The sequence below is a fragment of the Pinus tabuliformis genome, chromosome 8 (genome assembly GCF_031772625.1).
Source record: "Pinus tabuliformis cultivar Carrire ecotype Pingquan chromosome 8, CPIR1, whole genome shotgun sequence".
NCBI classification, from domain to species: Eukaryota; Viridiplantae; Streptophyta; class Pinopsida; order Pinales; family Pinaceae; genus Pinus; species Pinus tabuliformis.
In genome coordinates, this window is record NC_142294.1 from 329,159,676 (window position 1) to 329,180,330 (window position 20,655).

Here is a 20,655-nt window from a genome sequence, read left to right on the forward strand (position 1 = left end):
ACTAGTTCTGAGTAGTTTTTGGTGGAGAACTTCTAGGAGAAGCTGTCATTGGTTGACCTTATTCCTCTAGGGGTAGGAACAACACTTTTAGGGACTTTGGATCCCTTAGATTATGGACATTTCATGCTTAGAGCTGTAAGGCACAAAAATGTCTATAACAGTTGCCCCCTAAAGTATGAGGCCGTTTATCGGGTGAAATGCTTTATTAGGAGGATCCGAAGTTCTTTCAATGCTGGGAGGAGACCTGTAATAAGATACAATACAATACATTATTTTCATACTTTTTTCATGATCTAGCTGAGGCGGGCATTCCCATGCTCAGCTTTATAAATTCATTTTTATGTACACAAGACAGACAATCGTCTGATGGTAGACTGATGATTTTGATGAAGTCATCATCATTTTGGTAGGATGATTATCTGTGCTGCAATGTTGTACATGTCAATGTCTTTATTTTTCCTGAATATATATCGCAACCCGGATGGATGAAACTAGATCTGGGGTCTTCCATCTCGTCCGATCTCCACTCGAAGTACAAGTCGATCCATGTGAAAAATATTTTGAAGTCGAACATGGAAAGACATCGCTTGATTACCAGTCAATGATGTAAACTGTTAACAAGCGCGAGAGGAATCACCGATAAGGATGATGACTCTCAAGGTACTGCAGTACAATTCACGTGGTGTGAATAAAGGACTTGACATCGAACACCACGCAAAATCTTTCGGTCGAAGGTCATTGATGTATACCTGTCGTTGGAAGTGAGAAACTTGCCATTGAGGCATGCAAGCTTCAAAGTACTGAATGGGGTGTCCCTAGATCAACTTCTTGGATAATGAGCTGATGTCGAGAAGAAGCGATCCGTCAAAGGAGGGCCTTGATGAATCCCACATCAATGACACGGAACGGAGAAAATGATTTTGATGGAGGTGAAAACAATCTGATGATATATGGTTCAGGGTGCCGGTCATGGAAGAATGAAGTATAATGTATGGTAGTGGATGGGACACGGGTGACTTCTCTGGATGACTTCTCTTGAACATGTCGGCGACACTTATGTGATGGATCGATATCATTTATCCCAAATGTGGATGGTATGGCGAGACCATGGTGATGTGACCGGTGAATGAAACAACCCAACCCGACTCTGGCACGGAGTGGAAGTGTCATGTTCAAGAGCGACTTGCTACCAATAAAGATTCTTTGAGTTTCTTCCCAATTTTTCCCCAGTCATTGCTGACCAGTACCTCTTTATTTTTGTCAAGCTTGAGGAGGATAACATATGATTGTTTTATAATTTGCCCTTCGGGCAAACCCATCGCTATGTTTTAACGAGCCTAGCGATAGTGAAACTCGTTCTCGTCTAAAGACAAGTTTGTCGCTATTAATGTTTTTAACGAGTTTAACGACAAAGATAACTCAGTCCTTTTCATTTTTAGAGAGTTTGAAAAGGTGCGTAAAGGTAACTCCGAAATTCCTTTTTCATCATCTAATCCCTTAAGTCCGAAAAAGTATAAAACAATACAGAAGGGATGAATTTTCGATAGTTTTAACGAGCCGAATAAAACAAGCGCTCGATCTTTTTGTGCAATAATCCCTCAGGTCCAAAAAGATTAAAATCTAGAGGAGGGATAGCACTTCCAGTCGCTTTAACGAGCTAGAAGGCAAAAACTCAGCAATCTTTTCATGTTTTACGAGTCAGATGAAAAGAGCTTAAAGAAGACTCGTCTTTTGAGGAACGAGTGATAAAATGGGTAGCAGCTGATTCCAGGTAAGGGTTGGAATTTTCCAAGCACGACAGTGTCACAAGGATGGCTAGTGAAATCACTCTTCGCAGCTGTTCCTCAAAATGGGTAAACAATCAAATGGAGGTGAATGATCGGCCAATGGAAAAGTGGAGGTGACGGTGCAAACATGACCAAGGCTTTAATGGCTGATAATGTTACATTCGTGGTGGCTATTTACCTGAGGATAGTTCATTTTTTAACGAGCTTAAACGCGAATGGAAACATTTGCTCGGTCCGGGTTTATTTTTTAACGAGCTTGAACCTCGCGGTAACACTGCTCGATGCGGGTTTATTTTTTAACGAGCTTGAACCCTGCAGTAACACTGCTCGTGATAAGCTTGTATGCCCCCAGCATAATAACGCAAATCCAGTTGGGAAAGTGGAGGTGCATGCCCCCCCAAGCTTCATTGCATTCAACTTGGTGGTTGGAATGAAGGTTTACCTTTGAGATTTGGAAAGGGGATTGTTTCATTTTTTAATGAGGTTGACACAGTAAAATAACTATCCTCATGACTCCTTGTTTCATTTTTTAACGAGGTTGACACGAGATAAGAACCGTCCTCAGAGTCAAAATCCATTAGATATAGAAGGTTTCATATTCCACTGTGGCCACTTCCGCCAGATTACTCGGAGGCGGTAGGGCAAAAGTACCCATTAAGGCAGGGTCTTTTAGGAGACCTACTCCGATATTTTGGAGCGAATGATTGCTTCCATGGATCATTGGAATGCTTCCAGTAACTTGAGAACCATTGGAGAGGAAGTTTTGCTGATCGACGATTGTAATCCCTCCTTGAAAGGGAAATGCAATCTTTCTGAAATAGGTCGACACAACAGCTGCCATGGCATATATCCATGGTTTTCCTAGTAGGATGTTGTAATCAAGATTCCCATCTATGACTTCAACATCTATTTCTACTGTTTTCCCTCCTAGTTCAACTTTCAAGTTATTTAGGATACCATATGCGGTATATGTCCTTCCGTCGAATGCTTTTAACGTCGTCGCAGACCGCGACAAGGTTGGAGATCCTAAATATTTCCAGCAACTCATCGACATAATACATATAGATGCCCCCTCATCAATAATTATTCGATGAACAGTTTTGTTGAGGGCTTTCACTTGAATAAGGAAAGCTAGTTGAGCTGGTAACTGAGGGTCATATCCTTTATGATTAAAGGCCACAAGATTGGAATCCATTAGGTCAATCCAACCTATTGCTGATAATAAAGCTTGCCCTTGGGAGAGGCAATTTTGCGGTACCTAAAGTGTCGACATAGCGGACGGCGATTGGGCCAGGTCCTCTATTATATTATAATTCTGTGTTATTTTTGCACGAGGATTAAATGTTGATTTATGCACTACTCCCTTTGGCGACTTTATCATTTGTTCAGGAATGATGGGTGGCACAACTTTGGTCAAAGTTGTTGTCAAACTACTAGGTTGTTCATTAGCCTTGTTATTTGACACCTGTGGATTCCCGTAATCTTTATTCCTTGCCAAAGCATTATTTTGCTGCTTTGAGATAGACAACATAAGCACTTGGGATCGGGAAGCATTTTGATTAGCAACCAGTTTGGTTCCCGGGCTTGGAAACGGATCAGTCAATACTGCTGAGGTTTTTGAACTCTTAAAGAGTTTCTTAACTTCAGCTTTATGTGGACAATCTCTCGTCCGATGATCCTCATCGCATATATGACACCCCGTAGGGGGTTTCCTTTGCCCAGAAGGGTTTGTAGAAGGCTTTTCAGGAGATGACTCATCCTGCTTCTTTTTTCTCCCTTTCTTTTTCTTCTTGCCCCCTCGTTGCTTCAGTTTTTTGCCCTTGTCGGTCGACATGGAATTTACTTCCGAGGCAAGAAGTTCCTCATTTGAATTTTGACTAGAAATCTTACAGGCCTTTTTAGATGTAGCCTTTGTCGATTTCGTGTCTGTTGTGCCAATCACGCCATCGCCGGCATGAGAGTCATTGTTCGATTTAGGAGGAGGAGGAATTGAGAATTCCAGTCTAGGGGCGTCAGGTATTTTATCATAGAGCGTGCTGGACTGAGTGCAAATCAAGTCCAAATATTGTGAACGAGCGATAACTTGCTCTTCTGTTACAACTCCCCCCTTTTCCACATCTTCCGTGATGGAAGGTAGTAATGACTTGATAAACCATTCAGCTAATAGCGGATCAGGGACGTACGTTTTTACCATCCTACGACGACGTCGCCACTCATGTATATGATCAAATATGTGAGTGGTCGTTGTCTGTTTGAAGTTGGTAAGGAGTTCTGTTCCTGTTTCGTACCTTATCGGTAATTGAAAATGGGTTAAAAAGGTTGTGGCTAAGGTACTGAAGTTGTCGAACGAAGCTCTAGGCAGTTCAATGTACCATTTTGCCGCTGGACCCGTTAACGTCCTCTGAAAGAGGCGAAGTCTTATCGAATCATCATTTAAGGTGTTTGATGAACACCATAGATGAAATGTCATCACGTGATTCGATGGATCTTCTCCTGGATTTCCATTAAATTTAGGAATATCTGACGGAAGTTTATGCAGAATCGCTGGCCACCAAGGGGCATAAGCAATTCGATCATTCGTCAGCCGGTTTAGATCTGGTAATTCTAGAGTTGCTACAAAGGGCAACTGTTGATTCAGGTTAGGCGAAGCATACCCAAGATAAGATGGAATCGCCTGAGCAGTGGGTCTTTGCATACCAACATAATGTATTTGATGCTGGCAACTTTGACAAGGTTGATGGACTTGACCATTATAAAATGGTTGATTTTGACCGTTTTGAATGTACGACTGTCCACTGTTTGCAAAGATCTGTTGCTCAGCACCTTGGCATACTTGTTGGAATTGTGGTTGTTGGTATTGCACCAGCCACGGTTGTGAAGCCATGTGTTGTTGCCCGATACTAACCGTTTGACCAATGTGAGGGGTAATTGTACCCATCTGGGCCTGTGTCGCCCCACCAGTTGGCGATTGTGGTTGAGTCGCAGGGTCAATTGGCTGTTGCATTACAACCTGAGAAACTTGAGGTTGACACACAACAGGCAGTGCTTGAACTTGCGACACAGTCACAATAACTGGCGTAGTGGGTATGTTTGACACAGGTACGCATTGTTGCATCGAATATACAACCCTTGGTTGTTGAGGTAGTATAGGTACCCAACCACTTGAAGTAATTCCAGTATAACCTGAATGTTGTTGTGAACTCCCATATGGATATCCTCCCAGAGGTGGTAATGAAAGTGCATACTGCCCCCCATACGGTGGTAATCCAAAACTCAAGGGAATTGTTTGCCCTTGGGGACCGGACTGCCCAAATTGACCTCCAAATGGATCAATTTGTTGAGACTCAACATAAGAGTTTCCGGGTATAATTCCGGATGAACAAACAGGAACGGACCAGACTGTCGAAATAGCCCCTGGATGGACTCCTTCTAGCGGTTGTGAGCTAGTCGGGACAGATGGTACGCCGGCGAACATTGTCGGAGTGACAGCAGGGAGCTCCGTTGTCGCTGTGTCAGAAGACACAGTCCTAGATGTTGACAGTTGTTCAGACATTTGTAGTCTATCTAAAATATTACCTAGAGATTCTACAGGAACTTCTGCTTGTGGTAGACTAACTTCTGATGTCGAAGGAAATAGAGTGACCCCGACTCCAAAATGTGTTGGAGTACTTGCTTGCAGATCTTCTACAATTTCCTCTATCGCAATCAAACCAGGTGGAAGGGGAAGACCGTCAGGTCCGTAAAATATTTCTGGTGCCGAAGAGACAGCGAGAGATGTTTGAAAAGTAAGACTCTCTGAACCGGTTATGGATGGAACTGGTTCAGTAACACAAGTGCTTGTTCTCAAACTAGGAACAGTATCACTGTCCTTCTGTGGCTGTCAAACTTCTTCTGTTGAGGCAGGCATTCTTGAAATGCTTGGAGTAACCGGAGTCTCTAATGTTGTATGAACACTTGTTCTAACTTTGATTGGAGACTTGGATCCGGTTAAACGAGTCCGCTTTGTCCGTACTGGTTTCGCTTCCGGAGACAAAGACGGTTGACTCGTAAGCCTCCGCGAACGACGGGGTTTCAATTGACTTTCTTCCACGATTGCGGATTACTCGATCAACTAAAATAAAAGGGAAAGTATGTTTCCGTGTTAAATGAATTTTAGACGCTTTTGACACAACTTGCTTTTTCAGTTTTAAAGAGTCGAGAAAAAACAAAAGATGACTCTAGTCTCCTTCGATTTTTAATGAGCCTGAAGTGACAAGTGCTCAGATGGACCTTTTCCGTTAAGGAGTCTGAAAAGGAACAAAAGGGACTGCTCTGGAGGTCTAGGTAAAGGGAGTGCCAAACCAATCGCAAAACCACAGAATACTTTTTAGGGTACGGGCGGTCAATCTTCCCGAATTCTGTGTTCAGTGCATTGCGATCAGTAGGGCGACCGACACGGCTTCCTATGGATAAAGGTTTTATGCCTATAGGGGTCTCCCAATATATACTCGATGGTACGTGGGAGCACAAATCCGTACTGGAACTTATCGTCTCAAAGTGGAGGAATCACCCAACCAACAGTGAGGACAACAGTTACCAGGCTTTACGACGCCGGAATACGTCTCTAGCCTAGACCTCTAGATGTTGTGCGTTAAGTTACAAAGCGTTGTTAAGTTCATTGAGTTTATTTTAGGTTGATCTTTCTTATGAAGTTTTCCTTTTGGGTTCACCACAAGATGTAGATGTAATTCCTAAAATGCAGTCTAAAGATGATAAGCAAGCTTTTATCTCTTTTCAGCAATGAAAATCCTAGCTACAAGGGGAAAAGAAAGACACAATATTTTCTCAAAGAGCAAAGAGCACACTATAAATGCACTTTTCCTAAATCAAACCATACAAACTATCAATATGCAAATGCACAAATGCATGTATTTGTTTTCACTTTCTTAATATTGATGCCTAAAAAGAAAGTTGATTTACAAATTTGAATTTGCTTTCAAGTGAACAACACAAACAAGCTTCTTTTCCGAAATCAAAAGGGTAGAGACGATTACGACACTTTATGATTTTGAAATAAAAACTCGTTTCGACACTAGAAAGAGATAAATTCAAACCAAAGCAAAAGTAAAAAGTATAATCAACTGTCAACAGCAAAGAAACTTTCTCCTAAGATCAAAATTGACACTTACGACAGATCTAAATCTAAGGACGACAGTATGACTATTTTACTTTTCAATGGAAAACCGTAAATGATGTAACAAATACACAAAGAACACCTACAACCTTTTTTTACAAAGGAGGTGGAATTAAGGCAAAGAAAAGGTGTTTTCAGATAGGTACACACACTGATAACTGGCTGCAAAAAATAGAGATAAAACTGAACAAAATGAAGCAAAGAACCTCAGCTGCACGGGGCAAGGGCTGATCAGCGCACCTGTTGCATAGAGAAACATAATTGTAGTGCAGGTAGCCCTCTCGGGACCTGCATTGAAATGCAGAACCTCTTCACAGAGCCTGCGCTGGGGCAGAAACGAGACTTCTATCCGGGTTCTGGGTCACGGCTTGCAGTTTAATCTATGGATTTGGTCGAGTAAAAGCAATCAGTAAGGTACAATCAGAGGGATGATTTAAAGGAGGACTAAGAGCTATCACAAAGGGCAATTAGAGCATTTGTGGATCAGCTGTTCAAATCATAAACAAATCCAATGGGTGGATTGAAGTAGCAGCTACTTTGCATTTGATAATGGCAAATGCAGTTCGATTGCTACTTCTGTGTTTATGAAGCAAACAACAAGAGAAACACAAACAAACTAACTAGACACGATTCCCCAGTGGAGTCGCCATTTTGTTGTTGGGAAAAGTATCTATTCAGAACGCCCCTATCCCACTCTAAGGTGTGACAGTGCCCTAGCAACAAACAAGGAAAACTATTTTCGTATTCTTCTTTATGAAATGTAAACGAAGAGGAAGGATGAACTAACCTGTGTCTTGTGCTAGTTTGTTGATCCAATCGCTCTCCTCCTTGTCAGCTTCCAGCTACCCGCTCCCTTACTTGCCCAGCTTCACCAAGTTCCCGCAAGATCACAAAAGAGGAAAAACTACACAAAGATATAGATTTACATTCATAAATAGCTTAGGATCAGATTAAGCTAAACATGCAAATATAACAAAACATCATTGATACACAAGCATGTAGGAGAAACTCAAATAGTTTTATTGATATAATAAGAAGATCCAGGAGAAGATACAACCAAGTGAGTCCCGATCCAGCATCTACCTCCCAGCAAAGGAATCCCTTCCTCACCTCCAACAAAGCATAAATCACCCAATGCACTAATCTCAATCTCAAAACCAACAGCAATTCTCTGCAAAGTACAAAATTCCAGCCTCTGGATCTCTGGGATGAGGGATCCATATATAGATGTAAGCAGAGAGGATGACTCAACTTATGTTTTGACTTGTGGCTTCTCTCTGTCAGTTCTTGTTTCCACTTGGAGGCTGAGAGCCTCTTACTCATCCTTGGTCGAACTCAGTGAGGCAAGTATCATTGGAGAAGATTCTGGAAGCTTCCATTGTCTCTCCACCTCGTTGAATGACTCTGCCACTTGTCACTTCCCGCTCAACGCACCTGGGTAGTGCATTCAAGTGCATTGCAACGCACCTAGCCAGTGTATTTGGGTGCTTTGCAACGCAGCCAGCTAGTGGAGCATCTGAATTGATCCTGATTTGACTAGTTCTGAGTAGTTTTTGGTGGAGAACTTCTGGGAGAAGCTGTCATTGGGTCATTGGTTGACCTTGTTCCTCTAGGGGTAGGAACAACACTTTTAGGGACTTTAGATCCCTTAGATTATGGACATTTCATGCTTAGAGCTGTAAGGCACAAAAATGTCTATAACACAGCCCAAGACAACCTACCAAAGCTGCAAGCAGAGAACAACACCGTGAAGCCGAAAAAGGACACAGGAAAGTGGTGTGAGTTCCATAAGAGCTCCACTCACAACAAAAGTGAGTGTCGAGCCAAGCAGTAACTAATGGCTGAGCTAAAAGTTTCAGAATCAGATGCATGTTCTAACACTGAGTCAAAACTCGACAAGGGGAATGACAAAGGGAAGCAGATTATCGATGTGGAGCCCAATGCCATTTTTGCCACCACGAAGATCCAGAAGGAGGAACCTGATGAGCCCCAAAAATGGACAAATATTTGGGCTCATTCAACCTCCTAATTTGGCTTAGTCCACCATTCTCATTAGTTTATTGCATGTTTTTTATTATATTTATGTTAATAGAGTGAATTTGGTTAGTCATTATGCCAACAAGTCTAATGGGTGCTTTGTGTAGCCTTTTTGGTCAACTTGGAGACAAAAATGAAGGTCTTAATGAGCACTTGGCAGCCAAATTCGTGGGAGAACAAGCTAGAGGATTTGTAGGAAGGTGTCCCCCTCATTTATGGGCCCTTACCTCGAATTCTCCACCATCAGCTTGGAGTTCAAAGGCCACCAAATCAATGAGCACAAGGGCAGCCAAGCAAGTCAAGTAGGACTGCTGTTAACTACAAGTCTTGGGCAGCCAAGTCCCTAAATTTTAGGAGGACTATTGGGTCCTCAAATTGTATAAATAAGAAGGCTTAGGGCCTCATTTTGGGTTAGCTAGTTGGTAGTCAATTTGGTTAGCTAGTTAGCCAGTAGATAGTAGCTAGTGGTTAGTCATGTTGTAGCTCTGTTTTTGCTCTTTGTAAGCCAATTTTGGCATGTTGTTAGACTCATGATCATGATATTTTAATAAAGGCAGTCAGATTTGGATTCGATTCTGAGTTCTTAGGGGAGCTATAGCTCTCAGGTTAAGGGCCCAACCTGAGAGCAATAGACCTCCTTTCCTTTGTATTGTTACTTGTTTTTTTTATCATTGCATTTCTTTCCTTTACTTGCACTTGAAAAATACAGTTTGTTGAGTTGACTGTTTCGGTTTGGTTACGTAGGTTAGTTTCATGAACGCAGTTGTTTCATTAGTTCAGAATTATTGTAGGGAGATTGAAGTTAAGTTGAGTTCAAAAAGGTTGAATGCATGTCCACTTTCACCTCTGTTTGGGGACCGGAAGTGTAGACCTTGCCAACTGCCAAAAAAACACTGTTTCAACATATGCATGCAAGTATTGATGTAATGTTTTCGATTGAAGAATTGTTCATGCGATTATATCTTGAGTAATGACTCTTTGGTTCAGCATCATGCACGAATTCCTTTCAACTTACGTTGCTGTTCTTTGATTCCTAATAAAACAGTTAGAATAGGTTGGTGAACTTTCGTTTACATGCAAGATAAGGGTGATTTGTTTCATTTCCACTGCACAGCACCACTTCATCGTGTTCTTCTCTTTCTGAACCATGCCTAAGCCACCTACTCATCCTCTGTTCAGCTCAGTTGCCTTCCAACCCTTCTACTTCTCACGTAGCTCCATCTTTTTAACTTTTCATTGCTTCCACCCTTCTATCCACCAACCAACTTTACCCACTCTTTCTTCATCTTATTCCTCTGTCCCTGAGCCATCACAAGCTCCATCTCCACCTTACCCATCCACTCATACCACTCCTCCACTCCTCCATCACCCAAAACTCCAACTACAGCACATCCTGCAGAAGTTAGCAGACTTCCTGTAGAAATCCCTGAGTTTCCTGTAGGATCCCCTGCAGACATCCTGTAGAAGCCTGCAAACTCGGTTGCTGAGCATCTGAACGTTGTAGACTTCTGTGGGAAGATGTTAGAGGTCCCCTGGAACCTCTCCTAGCCTCCCTGACCTTTCCCAAGCTTTCTTCCCTTCACACTACCCCTGCACAGTCAAACCCTAATAAGAAACACTGTCATAATCACTTCCACCACTTAAGCAAAAATATAAAAACAATGTTCTCTTCAATGAAAGTAGTTTAATTTCATGCATTTCATATCACTAGAAGTAATGGCATCATTCTTAGACATTTGCACTCCCACCATCGCATCATAGAGATTAAGCTAGTCAGATTAGGGTTTACTAGGGTTTCCATGTTTTGGTTGGCTTTCAGTTCATTTTTGCAAAATAGATTAATTTCCTTTAAGATAGCTTTCGTCCATCATTTAGCAAGCTTCTTCTGAGAGCATATAGAAGTTGGCTTGAGCCCTAGCGGACTTGTGCCAGCTGACCAAGTGACAGCTGCGACAAGAGCTAGTACTTGTGCATACAGCACCGTCGCTTCCAAGTTTGTACGAACTACCGGGTTGATAAAATTAGAGATAGGAAGCCCCAGGAGTTGTAGCATTATTGCTACAATACTGGAGCTCACCATCTTTTTGGCGCCGTTGCCGGGGAAGCGGCAGAGTATTGGTGATTGTTGCTATTCTTCTATTTTCTTACTCTTACCTTCTGCTCAGTAGTTTACTTCATTTCCATTCTGCAAAAGTAGCATAGACATTTCCTGCTTCCATAGATTAGCATTTCCTGCTTTCATAGATTAGCATTTCTTGCTTTCATAGATTATCATTTCAATTCCAAAATTTCATTTCTGCAAGCGTAGATTAGCATTTCAATTCCGCAATTTCATTTCTGCAATTTCATTTGAGCAAAATAGATTAGTCCTTTCCTGCTTTCATTTCAATTCCGCATTTTCATTTTCGCAAGATAGTTAGTTGCAGTTCAATCTATTTCAGTTTTGCAAGTAGAAGTAGAAAAAAGACCAAAAATCAACCAAAAAGATTTCATTTCATGCCTTGTAGGAGTAGAGATAAGTTAGAAAAATGATTGCACAACACCCCCACTGCTTCACACAGCCAAGATTCTCTCTTCTTCGATGGCTGTGATTGAAGAACCCCTGGGTGGACATCAAGACATATCTGAAGAACCTCTAGGGGAGAAGAAGAAGAAAACATTCCTCTGGAGCAAATGGCTACAAGTAGAAATGTTGGGAGCAACATCTTGTCCAAAGATGAATTTGCAAATCAGCTGGAAGATTTCAAGAGTGATATGAGGCAATTTCTTGCCATGCAATTGGATACCTTGCGGATCCAACAGAAGCAAGAGGAAGCCAAGAGGGCTTTGGCCATTTTTTGTCCTAGGTGCACTAGAAAGCATCCTAGGAACGAATGTCCAATGCACCCTCTAGAAGTGTGTTTCATCTGTGAAGAATACCATCCTACAGATCAGTGCCCTTCCTTGCCCAGAATCAAAGCTACATATCAAAGAGCCAAGGGAGCCACTGAATCACTCTGTTATATGAACCAAAGGAGGCCACATGGACCCGTACCCTACCAGCAGGAACTATAAGGGACACCCGAGACCTATTATGACCCTTACCAAGCCACCTTCATGCCTTCTTGGGGTCCCCCTGCTCATCCTTCCTGGTTCACACCTCCTCCTTATTCCTTCACAGATCCATATTATGCCCTACCAGTTGCTCATTCATTTCACTCTTATGCTCAGCCACAGCCTCAGTGGAATGCACCTTATCAGGAGTGGAGGCCCCAGTACAACTCTCATCCCGCTCATTTTCCTCCACCACCTGCTCATCCACAACCATCGCCTCCTCCTCCACCAAGGCAACCCCAAATGCCTACCCAACCGCAATGCCATCCATCTCCATCTCAATTTCACACCCCCACTCAGCTACCCGTACCTCCATTTCCAAAACCCTGCAATGGAGCAGCTCAACCCAATTGCAAAGCTGAGGCACAACATGTGCAAATGACTCCTTTTGAGCTCAATGATGTTCACCAAAGCTCAGGAAGTGTTGCAAAAGAGAGAATCTATTGACAACATTGAAGGACCAAAAGCAAAAGAAGATTCCAAAGAGGAGATCAAAGAACCATGGGCTGCACTTAATGAAGAGAAGAGATCAGAATCAGAGATCGAGAGAGTTCCTTCATGGTTACCATCAAATCCTCCATGTACTCAAGAGAAAGATCAGCAAAAAGAGGAAGATGAGAAAGTCATGATAGAAAGTGACATGAAGAATGATCCAGATCAGCAAAACGAGGAAGATGAGAAAGTTATGTTAGAAGGTGACATGAAACATGATCCAGATCAGCAAAAGAACCAAGGATATCCAAGCTATATTGAGATATGGTTTCAGAAGGTGACTAAGTTGCAGCAGTACTCTCTTCCTCAGCTATGTTTGATCCCTTGAAAGTCAGATCATTTGGTCTCTAAAGTCCAGATAGTTGTCCAAGCATGCATTTCGAGCCTTCACATCATTTTTTCTCTAATCTCGATGTGCACATGGCTCCATTGGAAGTATTCTTATACTTGAAAATGATTTTGTTTTTCAAGTAGGGTAGGGTAGAAGAAAAAAAAATGAAAAAAATGAAAATAAGAGAAAAATAAAAATCTAAGGTGAAAACCTCCTCGGAGGCGCCTTAGATTGGCTCATTGATTGAAAACCTCCATGAGGCGGTCAATGGGTTGAAAAAAAAGAGAAAAGAGAATAAGATCTCTGGGTGAAAACCTCCCTTGGAGGCGCCCAGGGCAGGCAATTAGGGTGAAAACCTCCATGAGGTGCCCTAGTTGTTTTTCAAAAAAAAAAAAAAGAGAAAAAAGAAAAAGAAAAATAAAGCTAATCTCCATTGAATAATTTCATGTTGCAGCAATGACATTGCAGGTTGCAAGAAGGACGTTTCATGACAGGAGGAGCACTCAAATCAAGGTCAAAGTAATTGTTCTTGTGCCTTCTACAGGAAGCTCTGTATTTCTACAGGAAACATCCTGTAGAACCTTTGGACGAGCCAAATCCAATTTCAAAAGTGAATCTGATGGTGGGAATCTGTTGATTAGGCCTACAAGCACTTGTGTGTCCATCCCTTGCCTTTCTCCATCATTTTTTCACCTCCTTGTGCTTCTCGTTGTGCTTCTACAGGAACTTCCTGTAGAAATTGTGGGAAACTAGGCATGCATTTCAAAAAGTGGTTTGGCAAGCATGGTAGCTTCCTCAAAGGTTCAAAAGTCCTCCTGCAATCTTCCAACTCCTCCTCCATCATCTCCATACCTGCATCACAGCCAAAATTCATTTTGTCATACCATGCAACCAAAATGCAAAGTGCCTTGAAGCAAAAAACACATAGAGCAGAATTTGTTTATGCCATAACTTGAAAACCATGCATCCATTTGACAAACCGTTTTATGGGGAATTGTACAAGGTTGATGACAACATGCCTGAGAAGTTTCATGCAATTCCGGTGCACGGTTTCCAAGAAATCAACCTCCATCACCATCAGCCATTTTTGCATTTTCTCCATATCTGTGCATTCGTTTTAAAACTTGTTTCATGGGGAGATGCACATGGGTGATAGTAGCCTACCCAAGCAGTTTCAGCCGATTCTGATGCACGGTTTCCGAGAAATCGAGCTCTGAAATTTTCCGCCATTTTCCATTTTTCTCGAAATCCGTGCATCCATTGATCACGATTTTGCTATGGGAGATTCATAATGATGGTAGGAACATGCTCACCGAGTTTCAGATCAATCCGATCTACCATTTGGGAGAAATGGCAAAAAGAAGTTCTGGTTTTGTGACCATGCAGCAGCAGCAGCTTGAACGGGCAGAGTTGAACGTGGAAACGATTGCATGCAGCTCAGATCCGGCCAGAGGACACCTGCACAAGGAAACGCAATCAAAATTCATTAGCCAAGCCTCATGCAATCAAAGGATCCAAGCATGCAGCAGCAGAATCAGAGCATGCAGCAACAAGAAGCTTCACAAGCAGCCGTTTGGCTTCAGGTACGTGACAAAACCTATTCCTCTATTGCATGAATCTAATTCAAGAACTGCATGAACGAATGGAGTGATGGAATTAAGCCACGAATTTAGGAAGGTTCACTTGATGTCCAGTTCTCTATCAAGTCACACAGCATGCATGGGTCAGCCATGCACGTGAAAGTCAAAAAACGGACAGTATGGGCAGTCTAACTCCAGTGCAACTGAATCGATGAGATTTCAAGCAGAGAACAAATAGTGACCACTACAGTTCATGATTGCAAAACAGTCGCATAAGCCAGCACACGTATGTGCCACCTCACTCCAAAAATCATGCAGAAATCTGAGCGCTCAGCTGTTAGTCAACTTGCACTTGCATCATGCTCACTCGAAGTATACATCCTCTGCTTCCACAATCGGCTTAATCTATCGACCTCCGCTGAGTTTCCTACCTATTTTTGAATTTCTCTAGTGCATCGGGCTCACTCAAAGGCAGAATCACACTCTACAGGAAACGGGTGGGGTCTTCTACAGGAAAGTATGGCAAAGTCGTCCAGAGCAGAAAAGCCCGAGTTTTTCTTCATCAAGTTTGGAGCTTGAAGAAAGTTAATCTCAGGAGATTGAGCTTCATAGGTCCCAAGATACATCTCAGGTCACCATAAAGCTTCACCCGGCATGGTTCCTGCAATACTTTGTCCCATTGGGACTATCCAGTACCCACCAGTAAGAACCGTCACTTCAAGGGCCAAGAAGCATTTAAGAAGCTCTTCGTTTTCTGAAATATCTAGGCCTTATTTAGTGCTACCACATAAGATATTATCATTGAGATCATTCTCAATTAATTTCTCTCCTGAGGCCAGAAGAAGACAGACGAGACTCAGAAGAGATCCAAGTTCCAAAAGGGACAAACTCTAGAAGGAAAAGTTAAGAATATAATCAGATCTGGAGCATTTATATCACTTCCTGATGATGAAGAGGGTTTTCTTCGCTCATCTGAAGTATCTGAGGGCTATGGAAATCTTGATGGAAATATGGATCTACAAATTGGGCAAGATTTTACTGTCCGAGTTTTGCGTATTGAGAGGGGAAGGGTGAATTTGACTATGAAACGAGAGGAAGATGTTGCAGGTCTGAATATGCAACTTAACCAAGGTGAGATTGAAGTTGCTTCCAATCCTTTTGAATTGGCTTTCCGTAAAAATCCTGTTATTTCTGCTTTCTTAAAAGAACAGGAGACTCTGAAGAAATCTGATAAATCAGAAAAACCTCTGGTAGAGGCTGAAGAACAAAATTATGATAAACAGGTAAAAGCACCTGTTGGCACAATTGACTCTGAGGAGGAAGTTGTATCCAATGAGAAAGCTGGTTATGAAATTGCAGAGAAGGAGATGCCTGAAATACCAGAAAAAACAGAGGATAAAGGCTCTGGAACTACTGAAACTAAGGATGGATTAACAAATGGAAATGCAGAGAAAATAGATGAATCAGTTAGATTAGGAACTGAACAAATACTAAAAAGCGAAATCAGTGACATACAAGGGGATGAAGAGAAGGTTTTGGATTCTACAGCAGCAGAAATGGAGGATGTCTTGGCAAATGATTCTGCATATCTAAAAGAGACTGAAAATTTTGAAGCTTCTGAGACAAAGGATGTATTAACAAACAGCATTGCAGAGCAAGTAGATGGATCTTTGACATTATCAACTGAACAAAAAGTTGATGGTGAAAGTTCCAGAGAAGAGGAAAAAGCAGTTTCAGATTTGAATGATGCAGTGTCTGAGTCCAATCCATCTGGTGAAACTATCAGTGTACCTGTGAATGTAAGCCTTCAGCAAGCCACTAAAACAGAACAAGTTGAGACAATACCGCAGGCAAAATCAGAGAAAATTGGTTCTACAGGAAGCTAGCAGACTGTTTCTACAGGAAGCTAGCAGACTGTTTCTACAGGAAGCCAGCGAACTGTTTCTACAGGAAGTTTGAAAAGAGGGAAGCCAAAGGAGAAATCAGCCAAGATTTTAGCCAAGGAGGCCACCAGGGCCATCAAAGATGAGGAGAGAGATTGGTTGCTCAGAGGATGAGCAACACTTTCAGTAGGGGGGTGATGATGAGCCCCAAAAATGGACAAATATTTGGGCTCATTCAACCTCCTAATTTGGCTTAGTCCACCATTCTCATTAGTTTATTGCATGTTTTTGATTATATTTATGTTAATAGAGTGAATTTGGTTAGTCATTATGCCAACAAGTCTAATGGGTGCTTTGTGTAGCCTTTTTGGTCAACTTGGAGACAAAAATGAAGGTCTTAATGAGCACTTGGCAACCAAATTCGTGGGAGAACAAGTTAGAGGATTTGTAGGAAGGTGTCCCCCTCATTTATGGGCCCTTACCTCGAATTCTCCACCATCAGCTCGGAGTTCAAAGGCCACCAAATCAATGAGCACAAGGGCAGCCAAGCAAGTCAAGTAGGACTGCTGTTAACTACAAGTCTTGGGCAGCCAAGTCCCTAAATTTTAGGAGGACTGTTGGGTCCTCAAATTGTATAAATAAGAAGGCTTAGGGCCTCATTTTGGGTTAGCTAGTTGGTAGTCAATTTGGTTAGCTAGTTAGCCAGTAGATAGTAGCTAGTGGTTAGTCATGTTGTAGCTCTGTTTTTGCTCTTTGTAAGCCAATTTTGGCATGTTGTTAGACTCATGATCATGATATTTTAATAAAGGCAGTCAGATTTGGATTCGATTCTGAGTTCTTAGGGGAGCTATAGCTCTCAGGTTAAGGGCCCAACCTGAGAGCAATAGACCTCCTTTCCTTTGTATTGTTACTTGTTTTTTTTATCATTGCATTTCTTTCCTTTACTTGCACTTGAAAAATACAGTTTGCTGAGTTGACTGTTTCGGTTTGGTTACGTAGGTTAGTTTCATGAATGCAGTTGTTTCATTAGTTCAGAATTAGCGTAGGGAGATTGAAGTTAAGTTGAGTTCAAAAAGGTTGAATGCATGTCCACTTTCACCTCTGTTTGGGGACCGGAAGTGTAGACCTTGCCAACAGCCAAAAAAACACTGTTTCAACATATGCATGCAAGTATTAATGTAATGTTTTCGATTGAAGAATTGTTCATGCGATTATATTTTGAGTAATGACTCTTTGGTTCAGCATCATGCACGAATTCCTTTCAACTTACGTTGCTGTTCTTTGATTCCTAATAAAACAGTTAGAATAGGTTGGTGAACTTTCGTTTACATGCAAGATAAGGGTGATTTGTTTCATTTCCACTGCACAGCACCACTTCATCGTGTTCTTCTCTTTCTGAACCGTGCCTAAGCCACCTACTCATCCTCTGTTCAGCTCAGTTGCCTTCCAACCCTTCTACTTCTCACGTAGCTCCATCTTTTTAACTTTTCATTGCTTCCACCCTTCTATCCACCAACCAACTTTACCCACTCTTTCTTCATCTTATTCCTCTGTCCCTGAGCCATCACAAGCTCCATCTCCACCTTACCCATCCACTCATACCACTCCTCCACTCCTCCATCACCCAAAACTCCAACTACAGCACATCCTGCAGAAGTTAGCAGACTTCCTGTAGAAATCCCTGAGTTTCCTGTAGGATGCCCTGCAGACATCCTGTAGAAGCCTGCAAACTCGGTTGCTGAGCATCTGAACGTTGTAGACTTCTGTGGGAAGAAGTTAGAGGTCCCCTGGAACCTCTCCTAGCCTCCCTGACCTTTCCCAAGCTTTCTTCCCTTCAAACTACCCCTGCACAGTCAAACCCTAATAAGAAACACTGTCATAATCACTTCCACCACTTAAGAAAAAATATAAAAACAATGTTCTCTTCAATGAAAGTAGTTTAATTTCATGCATTTCATATCACTAGAAGTAATGGCATCATTCTTAGACATTTGCACTCCCACCATCGCATCATAGAGATTAAGCTAGTCAGATTAGGGTTTACTAGGGTTTCCATGTTTTGGTTGGCTTTCAGTTCATTTTTGCAAAATAGATTAATTTCCTTTAAGATAGCTTTCGTCCATCATTTAGCAAGCTTCTTCTGAGAGCATATAGAAGTTGGCTTGAGCCCTAGCGGACTTGTGCCAGCTGACCAAGTGACAGTTGTGACAAGAGCTAGTACTTGTGCATACAGCACCGTCGCTTCCAAGTTTGTACGAACTACCGGGTTGATAAAATTAGAGATAGGAAGCCCCAGGAGTTGTAGCATTATTGCTACAATACTGGAGCTCACCAGAACCAGAAGATCCAGAGGATGAGGAGCATCTCTTCCACTCCTAGATGTGGGTAAAGGTCTCCCCGCTATAGTTGATTGTCGACAGCGGGAGCCAAAAGAACATCATTTCAATAGAGTTCATGAAGTGGCTGGGCTTACTGACCACAACACATCCACAACCATACACCGTCAGGTGGCTTCACCAAAGACAAGATCATCACGTGAGCTAGTAGTGTCACCTTCCATACAACATCAAGCCCTTCACGGATGAGGTATTGTGTGGCATTGCTCCCCTTGAAGTTTGTGATGTATTATTACGACAACCATACTTGTGGAAGTGACATGCTATGTATTGTTACGGGAGTAAGTACCCTAGGGCTTTGGGTTGGAACCCCAATAGAGCAAGAGAAAACTACAGTAAGAAACACTCATACAACTCAGGAAAAATGCTTAAATAACCAAACTATGTGAGATTGACCATACCCAGATGTACTTCATTTAGGTAGATCCCACAGGGTTCAGACCCTCTGCAACTCCCGATGTTCTCCAAACCTGAAAATTATTCAATTCGAACATACATAGAAGTATATAGATAAATCATTTTAATGAAACTAGCTTTATATCATATAAGAAAATGATTAGTTATACATCAAAATAACATTCATATATGAATTACAACAGTATCTGATGGATAAACACAGTTAATCTCGGAAACAAGACAATGCTTATTTTTATTGTAGAAAGCTATAACTAACACCAAGAGAATTCACCTGAGTCTTCTTCTTCCGGCTCCAAGTGGAACCATCCTCCAGATCCATCCAGTCCCAGTCTTCAACAGCCTCCTTCCATAACCAATACCATGATATCTCAAGCAAGAGGGAGAATATCAACAATAAAGGAAACAAGGGTTTCTTGAAACTTGGGGAAGTGCTTGAAGCACAAGGATACTTTAGACTTAGTTAGGGATAATCTCAGTATAATAACTCTATCTCTTCTCCTCCTTAAGGCCTTCCCATAGAATTCTATTTATACTCCTCCCAATTAGTTTTTAAGTTGGGAAACAGTTGGGCCACGGGAAATAGGAGGTAATCAACAGGTAAATACATGAACTCCGCCCATAATTAAGGAAATTTAATTTTTTTAATTGTTTTAACACATATACATGGGTTGGGTATTGACTATCCCACGTGCACATGCTTTTATCTCAGGTCAAAGTAGCGTATAGGGAATAAAACAATGTTTTTAAAATATTTAGACCAAGACTGGAAGGATGGGTTGTCGTAGGCCATAAATCAAGCATCACAAATACCAAGGGTGGTAAATGGTGCTATAACAAATGTCCCCTAATTTATGAGGTTAGAAGGGGTACATGATGGCCGAAATGTATTAAGTATATGGAAAGAACCCTGCCGAGACTGAGAAGGACTTCACCAGAATTTAGCCTGCTAAGCCATCAAAAAGAGATCAGAAAGAAACTACTATCTAAGGTGGGCCTACCCATGCTCAAAGAAAGTAAAACATGTCCACATATCAAGTACAAGTGGATCCACTATGTATACAAGTATAAAGAACTGAAAGTACATAATGGATCACCTGATCGTGATCGAAAAAGTACATGTCTAAGTATCACATATAAGAAGATGATCAATGAAGCTAAAAGATGACGTTGATCACTGATGTCAAAAAATGATCCCAATAGTAACAAATGAATGTGATGGAATAAAATGATACTACATCGCAACTCAGATGCTAGCCTATCAGATGTCTCTATGAAGAACTGCAACATATACAGTGGATGGTGTCAACTAGCAATAACAAGAGCAACTGACAAGCGAACCAAAACATGTTGATGCAACCCGAGGTCTTCACCGATCGTCGTGGTACATTTCTAAACAATGGGAATAAATGATCTGAGTTCGACCACGTGAGAAATCATTTGAATGCTGGTCATTGATGTATACCGTT